At 35.3% G+C, this 13105-nt stretch overlaps 1 protein-coding gene across 7 annotated transcripts in view; it reads left to right on the forward strand.

Annotated features, from left to right (window-relative positions):
• LOC108137130 (1-phosphatidylinositol 4,5-bisphosphate phosphodiesterase) overlaps positions 1-13105 on the forward strand; it is a 51994-nt gene that overhangs the window by 16962 nt on the left and 21927 nt on the right. The window contains exon 1 of one of the 7 annotated variants that reach the window (XM_041707929.1): positions 4889-4907. The exons of the other annotated variants lie outside the window; for them this stretch is intronic. The gene's annotated coding sequence lies outside the window, so the exon portion shown is untranslated. Of the gene's footprint in view, positions 1-4888; positions 4908-13105 lie in introns of those variants that run through there. 7 annotated transcript variants of the gene reach the window in all.

Genomic DNA, 13105 nt, shown 5'->3' on the forward strand with positions numbered 1-13105 from the left:
CCAATTTTCCCCTGAATTTATGTTACAGTTATGGTTTTGTTTTGGTTTTCAGTGTTGATGGAGCTGAAAATGGTTTCCGGGTCGCTCATTAACTCCGAAATTCATCATATTTATCTATTTTCTGGCGTCGCGCTTTTATTTTTCCTTCACCAGATTTTTCAGCTAGGAAAACTATGCAGCAAAGTAGAGAACATTTTTAAAGTCGGTTTGTTTACTCAAATATCTGAGTTGTTGTATGATATAAACTACATTCGACATCTGTCAAATTTAGTTAGCATCTTTAAAATGTATCTATATACACATAAAAGGCGGAGTAATAATAAGTTTTTATTTATATTATTTCTTTAAGTCTTAAACATAATTTTTCCTCCTGTAAATTTTTCAACTTTTTGTATATGCTATGACTTGCAATTAAATTCACGCAATTTGATCATCAATATTTTCACCCATGCGAGTGTAATTCGATGCGTTTAACCTTTTGGACAGTCGCCTTGGCAATCGTTTCATTGGCCACCCAATAAGCTGGCGAATAGGTAAAAATAAATTAACAATAACAGACTGCGAAACAATAGCACCACCATCACTTCATCAAATCAATAAACAAAATGAACAAATGAACTCAAACGCGATTTGTATGTACCATCGAACCATGTGCGTCTATCTCTATTTCGATTTATATACACCACATCGGCTATAAACGGGCGAATTAAATTAAAATTTTTATTAGCTCAATTGGCTTCTATTCGATGGCAGTGATTTTGGTTTTCAGTATTTGGCTTTAGCCTTTTGATTACATTATAGCAAATAATCTTTCAGCCAAATTTGATTGATATTCCCATCTGAAATTTTGGATTTCTGACCTTCCGTAGTTGTGTATTCTCATAAAAGAAAATCAAATGAATTTACGACCTTGAGAAGTGGATTTCAAAAGTATTAACTGACAAATGAATGACTGGGAGAACACAAAATATTTATAGAAATACAAAGTTGTACTCACATGTCACAAATCCCGCACTCAAATAGTTAAAACTTTACCCTACAGTTAAAGTTCAATCGTAAAAAACCAATGCCAATCCATAAGTTTTCCCACCAGATGTCTGGTATCCCATATACTACTGTCCATAGCATTCCGACAATATTGTTAAGTATTGATCGGTTTTCACCGTTTAATGTCATTGGTAAATGACAACCTTGAACTTGAACTATTGAAATTTAGGAAATACTAATCCTTTGATGCTATAAATGTCTTTGACTACTCAAATATGCAAGATTTTATTATACCCTTGCAGAGGGTATTATAATTTCAGTCAGAAGTTTGCAACGCAGTGAAGGAGACGTTTCCGACCCTATAAAGTATATATATTCTTGATCAGCATCACTAGTAGAGTCGATCTAGCCATGTCCGTCTGTCCGTCCGTCTGTCCGTCTGTCCGTCCGTCTGTCCGTCTGTCCGTCCGTTTATATGCAAACTAGTCTCTCAGTTTTAAAGCTATCTGCATGAAACTTTCCCAAAAGTTGTCTTTCTATTGCAGGTAGTATATAAGTCGGAACGAGCCGGATCGGACGACTATAGCATATAGCTCCCATAGGAACAATCGGAAAAATAATTGAAAAAAATTATAACTTTGCTGTTTTTTAATTTTTTGTTTAGTTCTTCGACATATAGCAATGGTTAAATATTTCAGAATTATGGTTTAAATTTCATCAAAATCGGACGACTATAGCATATAGCTCCCATAGGAACAATCGGAAAAATAATTGAAAAAAATTATAACTTTGCTGTTTTTTAATTTTTTGTTTAGTTCTTTGACATATAGCAATGGTTAAATATTTCAGAATTATGGTTAAAATTTCATCAAAATCGGACGACTATAGCATATAGCTCCCATACAAATAATAAAAATATATAAAAGAACAATCAAAAAATTAAGCTGCAAATCGTCATAGCTTCAATGTTTTTAAACATATACGCAAGTAAATCATAATTTTAATGTTTTCAAAAATATTTAATTCTTGCGATAGCTGCAAGGGTATATGAACTTCGGCTTGCCGAAGTTTGCTTTCTTTCTTGTTTTTTTGATAAGCTTGACATTTTTAATTTAAATGGCATTCCAATAACTGGGACTATCTTTAAATAATTATGGGATATTTATTCCTTGAAGGAATGGATAATTTTGTCCAAAGCCTTCAATGGAATTAAAAAATTTAATATTTCAATATGCTTTCAATACATAAAACAGAACCTTTAAGGATTTTAATCGTGCTAATACTTTAAATACACAAAATAAGCAACAGGGAAGGGGTGGATGAAATCATAAGAGCAAATGCAGATGCCCTCTGACCCCCCAAAACAAAACTTTTCCACCCACCCCCGCCCATTTTTTGCCGTCTGCGGGTAATTAACGCACATTAATATTTCAGCATTAACAACCTTCGATGCTTTTGTTTGCCTTTGACAGCCCCAACGAAAAACCAAAAAACCACCCATCGCCCCCAAAATGCTGTTAGATAAATATTTGCCATAAAAATAATTGTTGTTATTATTGCTTTTTGCGTTCGCTTGGCTTTGGGCGCTCCGAAAATGTTCATAAACCTCAAATGCGCATTCTTTTGGCTTTTATTGTTTATAAACAAATAACAGACAGCCAATAAATAAATCAAATTAATTTCGATTCCACTAAAACGTGCAAATACTGTGCAAATACTGGAGTGAAGATGGATCGAGAGGGCATCGATTTCCAGATGCGATTTTGCAGAATGCGGATGTTGGTGGAAAAAGTTATACGAAGATAAATAAAGTGTTTCAATACTAAATCAAAAATGAAGTTATTAACGTCAAAGTAGCCAAATAAATCGATATAATATTGTACAGATTTGGATATTTTGGATTTCCTATATTTCGAAATCAAAACTATCGATACGACATTGAAATATCGATAAATCCAATTTAAATCTCTGATCATTTAAGATCTGTTTTTTCCTGAATGCAGTGATGATGCTGTGATGCCTCGCAACCAATGTAAATAAATCCAGACACACACACACCATACCACAACCAGTCAGGAAAAAAACAAAATCAAGCGAATTGTAAGCGAAAATAAATTATTATGTAATTACGATGCGCACATATACATACACGCATCTAGAAATTGACTAACTAAACAAAATGACCGCACGTGTAACTGGAAATGTGTTTACGATACCAATATACATATAGAGTGTACCCCATCCCATTTTCCCCCCCATATCTTTTAAATGATGCGTGGGCCACCGCCCGCCTGGAATGTCATTCAAATGACAGACTATAAATAGGCATTCAAACAAACAAGTGACTGCAATCGAATTCCCAGAACAATATTTCTGGGGGAGAAGACCAGCAGCAAAAATCTCTAAAAGGGGAGAGAAAAGAAGAGTCAGAAGCTGAAATTTGACGCAAATGTCAAAGTTGCATTGTCCAAAGCACGGCATTCATTAAAAACAAGCTTACGCTCATGTTTGAACCATCAAATTAAAAATTAAAAGTGGCATAGCATTTTAAAATTGGTATTTAATTTATTTAAATCCCAACCTTATAAATCAGAATGTCAATGACGCCATCAATATCCACTTGCAAGTTGCATACAAAGTTATTTTATGTTTGTGTATTTATGTTTGTTTATATCTATAGGGCAATGTTTTTGTTTGATCTATGTATATATACATACATGTCATGACAACAAATTACATAAAAAGGACTACTAAATTTAAATCGTAAACTTAATTAATTTCCGGTTTTGTCAAAACACAAATATTAATTTATTTAATTTGAAGATTTGGTGCGTTTTCTTTTTGGGCTTGTAAATTGTCTATCCATTTGTGAGCCTCATTGGTCATGGACTTGATAAATGTTAAGTTATCCCTGATCTTTTCGGTCCGTTCCTTAAAGGCGTTCAATTGTTTCCGACACTCTTGGACTTCATCTTCCATCGCAGAATACTTTTGCTTCTCTGCCAAGATCGTTTCTTGCACCTTTTGAACAAGATGTTTGTGAAATTTCGGATCCATTTGGGCCTCTGCGGTATTTTCGTTATTTTCTTTATCAACATTGGCTTTACTGTCTTTTCTGAATCCCATTTTCTTAAGGAACTGCTTCACCAATCTTCCAACTCTAGTTGTAATAACGAACCAATCGTTTTCAAAAATCCTGTCTTCGTTGCTCATTTTGAAAGAAGTTTAAATATTATATATGCAATTGATGTAGAAATTTTGAATTTTTGTGAAAACTATTTGATCTCTGAGATTGAATTTTGTGAAACATTGATTATATTAGAAAAGCACTCTTGCTTTTTAAAAACTACCTCGAAAAATAAGAAGGCTATTAGGAGAAATCGTACTTTGAAACCAACAAAATGGAAAATTTCAAGGTAGTGTGCTTTGCAATTGAAACCAAATGACATTGCCACTAATATTAAATGACTTAATCCAATCCGAACAGTAACTGTACGTATTTAGCACACCTGCCTAATTGGTTCTAATTTCCCAGTTTTCCAGTTATCCAAGTATCCAGGTATCCAGCACACACTCCCACTAATCGCTCAATTGTCACCGGACTGCCGAGTGATCGATCCCTCGACTGTTTGTAATTACCGGGAAATGGAAAGTTTCATTTTGTTTCGTTGTGACTCGATTCGATTCGATTCGATTCGATTTCACTCGGTTCGGTTTCCCCTGGTCGATGGTCGAACTTGGGAGCAGGGAGCTACTCTGGCAATGATTATTTGATTATGCGACAGCAACTAAGCTGATTACGTATACGTAATGCAATACAACCACCTCTTACCAACGTGGATGCACTCAACAACACACGGCTAATCAAAGAGGGTGTGCTTAGGGAGTGCTTTGGTCGAAACACTAGAAGAAAAATCACTGTAAGTGGAAAACAATTTCAAAGTTTTTTTTTTTTTTTTTTTAATAAAAAATTCACCAAAATGTTAAGTTTTGAATGACAATCGATTTGGAATTTTATAACAAGTTCAACGTGGTATGGCATACCATTATTTGAATTGTTGTCAATTGAAAATCGGAATCGACCTTATTAATCGATTTTGAAAAGTTTAGTTTTTGGCCAGTTTTCACATTTTTCACAAAGGTATTTTTAGCGAAAATTAACTAGAGAATGCCAATCGACTGCAAATGTTATAACAAATTCAACAATGGAGGACATTTCAACTGTTGTCCATTATTTTCAGGTTTTTAATCAAATTGAAACTATGGCTTATTTTTTTTGAGCTCGGATAATTTGTTTATTTAATTACATGCAAACTAAAGTAAACTATTTTTTAGATGGTATAAATATAAAAATCTCTTAATGCCTTAGGGCAAACGATATAGTAGTGCATTTTTCTCTCAGTGCAGGGTACGTAGCAGACTCTCGATTGCAAAATGGTTCTGGTGTCGGATGTCGCAATGGCGTCACTGTTTGTCCATTCAGGTGAAGGTTGTCTGCCCGTCGCCTGCAAGGGATGCACCACCCACCGCCCACACAACGCCCATCCCACACACGCCCCACCCCGCCTCTGCCCCACTTTTGCACTCAGTTAATTAGTGCAATTGGAGTAGCTGGTCGTAAATACGCTGCACTTCATGGATTGGCCCAAATTTATGGCATTGACACGTTTCGATTTAGCCAACAACAGCTGCATTTTTTTCCAGGGATTTCCAACCCATTTTGATAACGTTAGTGTTAAAAGCGAATTAATTGGTTGGTGGTTGGATTAAAAGAAAATGTCATTGGTTTCTTGTTGTACCTAGAGAGTTGGACATTCGAAAATTGGTTACAATGTCACGCTAGCAAAAAAGTAATTTAAGCAGTGCACTTAAGACCGTGTAATAAAAAAGTAGAATGCAATAAAAGACAACTTAAAAGTGTTTGGTTTTATTAAAATAAATGCCTTAGTTTACTAAATGGAATTAGATATATTTCATTAAAAATTTTAAGCGCTCGATTAATTTTAAGCTTCGACTATTTTTAAGCCCCAAAGAAAAATGTATTTAAAACAATGGTTTTTGTTCCCTACCCAGTGTTTAGAAAATAGCCTTCTCATCACAAATTTCCACTAACGCAATGAGCTAGTTATATATGGGGCGAATACGTAATGTGCAGTAAAAGTAGTAAATAAAAGTCCCTTTTGCCTGGGCTTCGGAGGATGAATGAGCAACGAATACTAACGACGTTGACAATGAAGCTTACAAATTGAATAAACAGAAGTATATGCATAAATATTATTTGCATTCTCACAGAAAAGAGGAAAGCGTGATGGGTGGGAGAAAAAAAAGGGCAAATTCCCGAGAGCGTTCTCACAATTCATTTGATGTTATTACCGCGCATATTATCCACTTAAATTGAGAGACAGGGACGCAAGGGTTACGAGGGTTGTGCAATGTCAATGCAACTGTCTGTCTCTCTGTCTGTCTCTTTCTCCTTCACTCATCCCTTTACTCTCCCCCATACAATTTTTTTGTATATGTGTAATTAATGCGCTTAAAAAGAATTAAAATGAAATTATGCTCGCAGCTTACAACTAAAGCTTGCAGCCAGGACAAAGGGTGAAAAACTGAAGCGTGGGTGGGATAAATACAAAAGTATATATGACAGGAAATGGAACAATATGACGATGGGCAAAAGAGATAGACAAGAGGGGCTTCGAAAAGAGACGGAAGCACAAGCCAAAGGCCATCAAACATGAAGAACAAAACTGTAACGAAAACAAGAAGGGAAAAATGCGAAACGGGAAAAATGAAAACAAACTTGTTTTTCCAATGCAGTCATCAACGCAGGCAGCTAGAGAAAAGTTTTTTTTTTTTTTTTTTTTTTTTTTTTGGAGAAACCAAAGGCGGCGTGCACAGAATTACAACTTTTCGATGGAAACTTTTCTGATGGAAAACTTCTCGGCTGCTGTTGGCATTTTCCATCAGCCGTGAGTTTTTCGGTGGATGGAAAATTCATCCAGGAGTCGCCAGCCGGGAGCCCAAAATCAGATGAACTCTTCCTGCTAAAAACAGAGATACACGAAAACGACGAGTTTAGTATATGATAAGGCATCGCAAAAGTTTTAGTCTCTGTCGCTGACAATTGCCCTACCACTTGGCTGCTCCAAAAATTTGAAACTTGATATCACTTTTGTTCTATCCCGATACCGCCATATAAGTTTAACTCTCATTTTCCATTATTTTTGCTAAAACTAATAAAAATAAAATTATACAATTAAGTCATAAGCATAGAAATACATTTTTTTTAAAACAAACTTTTTGCAAAGTTGATAGCCAAAATCGAACTATAAAAATACGCTTGAATTAGAAAATGCAGGCCTCTGACCCATTTAAAATTTAAATGTTTCTTCGTGATTAACTGAGAGTGTAATTCACTTTTTAATGACAGCTCTTTTGTAGCCTTGGCTCCATTATTCCTGTCCCTCAAAAATTAGCCCGACTTTCGCTATCGAGGGCTTATCTATCCGGCTATCTAGGCCATACCGCATGTCCTGCGGTTCCTTTGACATCGCTGCCTGCCTATGTATGATGCGACTAAGTGAAAGTAAATCAATTCAATTAAAAGCTCATCAAATATAATTGTGCATGGCAATCGATAAAATGTCTATTAGACCTGCTCACTTAGTCACAGGCAGCTCAATTCCCATGTCCAATTGGCATTGCCATTCCTTCTTCTGGCCACTTTGTGTGTGTCTCCATAAACATAAGCGAACATTTTACGAGCTCAACGAAATTATCGGTGAAATTAGTATAAATGCTTTACGCCCCATTCCCCCATGAACCCATCCATCTAAACGAAGGAGTTTTTCTGCATCGAAGGGGACCTGAAAGAATCTTGGTTTGGGTCGGTTTTTCCAGTTTTTTGGGTCTACGATTCGGATTCGGGGAGGATTTTCCCATCCTGCAATCTTACGAAGGGGCCGAAGGATCCCGCAAACCTTTGTCAAATCAAAACACCCAAATTGTGTCCTCCTCTTTGCATATTTGCATACACTTTCAGAAGGTTAAAACGACTGAAAATACTTTTTATTAATTTGATTATAAAAACCAACACATACGTATATATCATATGTATTCATTTGTAATATTTTTTTATTGCTAATTTTTTTCATTCGAAGTTTAATTCTGTAACATTTTATTGGGAATTTAAAACAGATAGTAGAAAGTTTATAATTATATAGAGTAAGCGCCAAAAATGGTTTTAAAAATAGTATAATAATGTGTGGCAAGAACCCTTTCAAAGAGCATTCATGATTTTGCCTTATTGGTGCAAGGAAATAGTTTATTTTTCACCCGGCTGCCCTGTTTTGTTTTCCTTGTCACATATTTAATATGCACAATTTTGCCAAAGGGTCAGGGAAAGGGCATTTGGTTTATCGAGTTGCGTCCGCCCCATGATGATGTATTGTTTTGATTCCGGCGAATTCGAAGTTTTTCACGGCCTGTGGGGCTAAAAATAAAACCACCGCCAGAAGAGAGAGCTACGTGCCGCAAAAGTCCGCCAACAGCTGTAAGCCATATGACAAAGCCTACTTTTCCCTTGATTTTCTTTTTTCTTTTTTTTCCTCTTGGTTTTGGACCCGATCTGCTGTCAATGTTGTTGTCTTTCCCTTTTTTCTCTCTCTCTCTCTCTCTTTTGCTGGTGAACCACCCACTTTCCTTTGTTTTATTTCTTATTTTTTTGCGTTGGTTTCATTTAACTTCTTCTGACAGTTGCTGACAGTTTTGTTTGAAGGATGCCCGTGCTGTCGTTCCGCCCATCATTCGGTTTTGATTTGCCAGTGCCACGCCCATTGCCCTTTGAACCAACCTCCCTCGCACTGCCACGCCTCCTTTGACGCCTTCCACCTTTGGGTCTTTCATGGGTCTTCTTCGCTGTTTTTTTTTTTTGACGGATGGTGCGTGCCTAAGCGAGTTTCTTGTCCCAGGACTTTGCATATTCCCACACATCACGTATACGCCAGGGTCACCTGGGTGAATATATACATACATGTATGTGGGTATGTGTGTATTTTGGGAGTGTGCGTAAGCCATTGGGAGGTAAATAATATTTGATGCAGACAAGTGGCTTAGTGTCAATGGTGACTTTTATTTGTCTATAATCAATTAAAACTATTTTTCTTAAGGTGTAAAAGATTTATGTATCCACGGTTTATTTTCAATACTAGGAAACAATTATTTAATATATATTTAGAGTTAAATACTACATTTTTAAGATGGTTTGAAATATGAAAAATCTGCCACAAAAATCTTTAAAGATTCTTATTCAATCAAAATCATTTGCACTAAGTGCTTAAGTCGTAAAAAGTTTTGTATATATAAACATGAACAAACTGTGCAACCTAATAAAACGTCTAAAAGAATATAAAGGAAGTTGAAAACAAGTGCATTTAAGTGTGTGCACTTTCTCACAACCTACATTCCACCTACTAAATTCTAAAATGAATACAAAAAGGATGCTGCGTAGTTCAGCGTATATAAGAAGCTTTGCTTCAGAAAATATATTTCAGCTCCTGCCAAAAACAAAGCAAATTATTTCCACATATCCGGTAGCCAGAAAGCACACTTAATCCTGACTATTATTTTGTAAGTATTTTATAACGCAGGACATCGTAAAGCTTTCCTATCTAAATGATTTTCTTGCTTTAATTAAATGAAATATGTTCATGTGGGCATCAGGAAAATATGCATAAGTTTGAAATATTCCCAAAGAGAGAGAGACGGATCAAAAAAGGGGGCGAAAGGGATGGAAATTAAAACTCATATTTGTATACAGAGCTCTTATTTTGACAAATTTCCTGTCATATTATTGGCTCTATTTGGAAAATGCGTTTTAAGTAAATCTTTTTCCTTCTCACTCTCCGACGGTCTACCCCTCTCTTTCTCGTGCACTCTTGCCATCCCTTTCGCTTGACAAACATGCCATTTCAATTTGTGCATACAATAATAGAGGACTTGTTGTTTATCAGACGTAATTACTTTTGGCCCTCAAAGTCAAGCTGAGAAAAAACCCATTTGGTTTTCGGTTTTGGATTACCTTTCCCGCTTGATTGATGTAATTGAGCGGGGCGGCGCTTGATTGATTGACCAACTGACTGCATGAGAGGCGAGAGCGTGTGCATTGCCATCAATTTTGATGGATGCCCGGCGCCAGCAAGGTCAAATTGTGTGACCCTTGAACCCCTCACACCCCTTCGCACAGCACAACATTCCCCTCAATATTTCATTTGTGCAATCAGTGTTCACTGTTCGAATCGGTTGCCTTAGTTCTCCCTTTTGACTTGGCTCTCTGGCTGGTTGGCTAGCACCCAAAAAAGGCAGACACTCAAATATTTTACTACCTGCGATTCGCTGCGGATTTCCCTTTTGCTTGTCTCATCAAATATTTAAATGCCAATTTCACAAATATTGTATGGCCAGCAAATTCAATTTCGTAAGTGTAATGGCCACCAACATTGGTTGAAAAAATCAGCAGCCACAAGATCTTTCTTACATTAAAAAAAAAATGAAAATGAAACAAAACAAAAACTAAATAAGAAGTACATTATTTATGAAAATAGCCTATTGTGTCGCACACCCTAACTTAAATAAAAAAAAAAAAACAAGTTTAGACCTACACAACAAATAAAGAAGAAAACTGCATTCAAACAAGTAACAATAGGAAATACAGACTTTTAAGTGAAAAGCTTGCATTATTTACTGCTCAAATCAAAACTGCAGTCGCAACATGAAAAGTCTTTCAATAAAGTGCCGTAAAAGGCTCACTAAAAATTGCATCGAGCAACCTTGCCGTCGACAAAGCAAATTTAATAACTGCAGTTTCTACATTGTTTACAGATACCCAGATATTGCAATGAAAAAAACAGTAAGAATAAAATGCCACACAGCAATAAAAGCTGTATCAACATTTGTTTTTACATCCATAACAATAAGAGCAATAACAATGACCATGACAACGTTTAGTAAACTTCAATTAAAAAAAAAAAAAACAAGCCATAGCAATATATCTACAACTTTGTAAGGCATTAAAACGAGCAACATAATAATAATAATAAAATAGAGCAACAGACGAAATATTTAAATCATTGCAGATATGACAAACAGATAAGGAAAACAAACAACAAAATAAAACTTTGAGAACAACAAAAAGGCCATATGTTTATTTAATGTTTTAATTTTAACCATCAATAAGCTGAATAGCGAAATGCATAAATTAAATTGATACGCCAATCGCTAAATTAATTTATGTAGTACATTTTTTGTTTTATTGTCATCCAACAGTTATATAACTAGATTTTAATCTATTATTATTTGAAGCACAATAAGTAAATTAATTGGCAAATAATATTTAGTGCTTGATATCCTACAGAAATCTGCGAATAAGCCTTTTAGCGGTCTATATCAAATAGTCTGTGTAATTTCTGAAATTCATTTCATACAAATATTTCCAAAGTTCATGAAAGAAATAATTTTACCACTACTTTTCGAGAACATAGTTTATAAATTTCTAGTTTAAACACTTGACATTTTGCGTCCCAGAGAGCTATCAAATGCAGAAAAGCCCCTAAATTGAAGATATATGTATAGTACCTGTAACCCTGCATTGCATACACACATGTACACAATATATATATCTTTATATACGTATATTCCCCATAGATAGCCATAAGTACATGCAACAGAAGCCGCGAAAGGATGGCAAGGATGCCAGCCAAGTTTTATGGCCGCAAAGTATGCAATAATAAATTGAGCAATTGTCGCTGAAAAGGACGAGGGGGCGGAAAAATGGGGCGTTGGACGGTGGGCGGGATCGTCTGTCCTTTGGGGCTGAGGCTGCCACTTGGCGCGCACGTAATGAGCATATTTGTAGCACACTTCTCGCCGTACGTGTGTGTCCTTTGAGGGAAAGTTTATGCAAGTTATTTTTACTCTGTAACCCGGAAAAGTCGGCAACCTGTATTCACCCCGGGAACCTTTGAACTGCTAGCCGAATTTCCGCTCGATTCGGGGCGCAGGTGTTGAGGCGTGGCACTTGGAGCCACACAAAAAAAAGCATAAGGACCGTTGTCATACACTCCTTCACAACGTTCGATGGGAAACTACACTGGCAGAAAAAATTTTGCGAATACAAGTAGTCCAATGCACTCGCATTTAGCTATTTTATTTATTAAAATATTCCCTTTTTTTTAATTATATAATTTAACTATTTTCGGAATAGATTTTATTATCAGAAAATTTAATTTTAAGTAAAACCATTATTATTAAATATTAAATTATGCAATTAAGAATGCATTGTGTTCAATATTGTGTTTTTATATTCAACTTAAATATGAAAAATATAAATTTTGTTTTCAATAGTCCATTTTTATTAGTGTAGGCGGGGGTTTCCATATTGAAGGACGATTTGATTTCCCTTCGTGTTGTTCTTTCGATCCCCCAACGTGTTTTCCTTTCCTTTTTCCACTTTCCGTGCTCAAGTTTTTCCTTTGGTATATCTGCATTTAATGGTCGCCAGTGAAAGATGAATTCAAGTGCTTCGATTTCGCGAAAAGTGTTGTGTTCAAGTGGTTTGAGGAAGTGAAGTGAAGCTGCTGTTGTAGTATAGCACTTTAAAGGGCATGATTTAATTTGCGATTTATTGAAGCCATTTTATTAAAAACCAAATAACGAGATCAAATAGATTTTTTATATTAAAGTAACTTACTTGAAATTGACCTTTATTCAAGAGTGAAATGAAAAATTGCAATTCTATAAAGTCTATAATAAATCTATAAATAATTCAAGTCTTAAATATATAAATAAATCATTTATTATTTATGCTATGTAAGAAAGAGAATAAAATAAAAGAAAATTTAAATAAAGATTATATAAGCATAAGCATAAATGAAATGAAATTTAGTATGTGACATTCATTTTCGGGGATACAAGTCATATGCAGTCTCTGAAAGTAATATCTATGAATGTTTATGGATAAAAGTTTTTAAATTGTGAATCGATAAAAGTTTTTTTTTATTTTTTTCCTACTTTTCTTTTTTTCAGTTCTTTCTGGCCAAAATAAATATCTTCCCGAGTTGCC

This window comes from Drosophila elegans, unplaced genomic scaffold, assembly GCF_018152505.1.
Source record: "Drosophila elegans isolate 14027-0461.03 unplaced genomic scaffold, ASM1815250v1 contig_149, whole genome shotgun sequence".
NCBI classification, from domain to species: Eukaryota; Metazoa; Arthropoda; class Insecta; order Diptera; family Drosophilidae; genus Drosophila; species Drosophila elegans.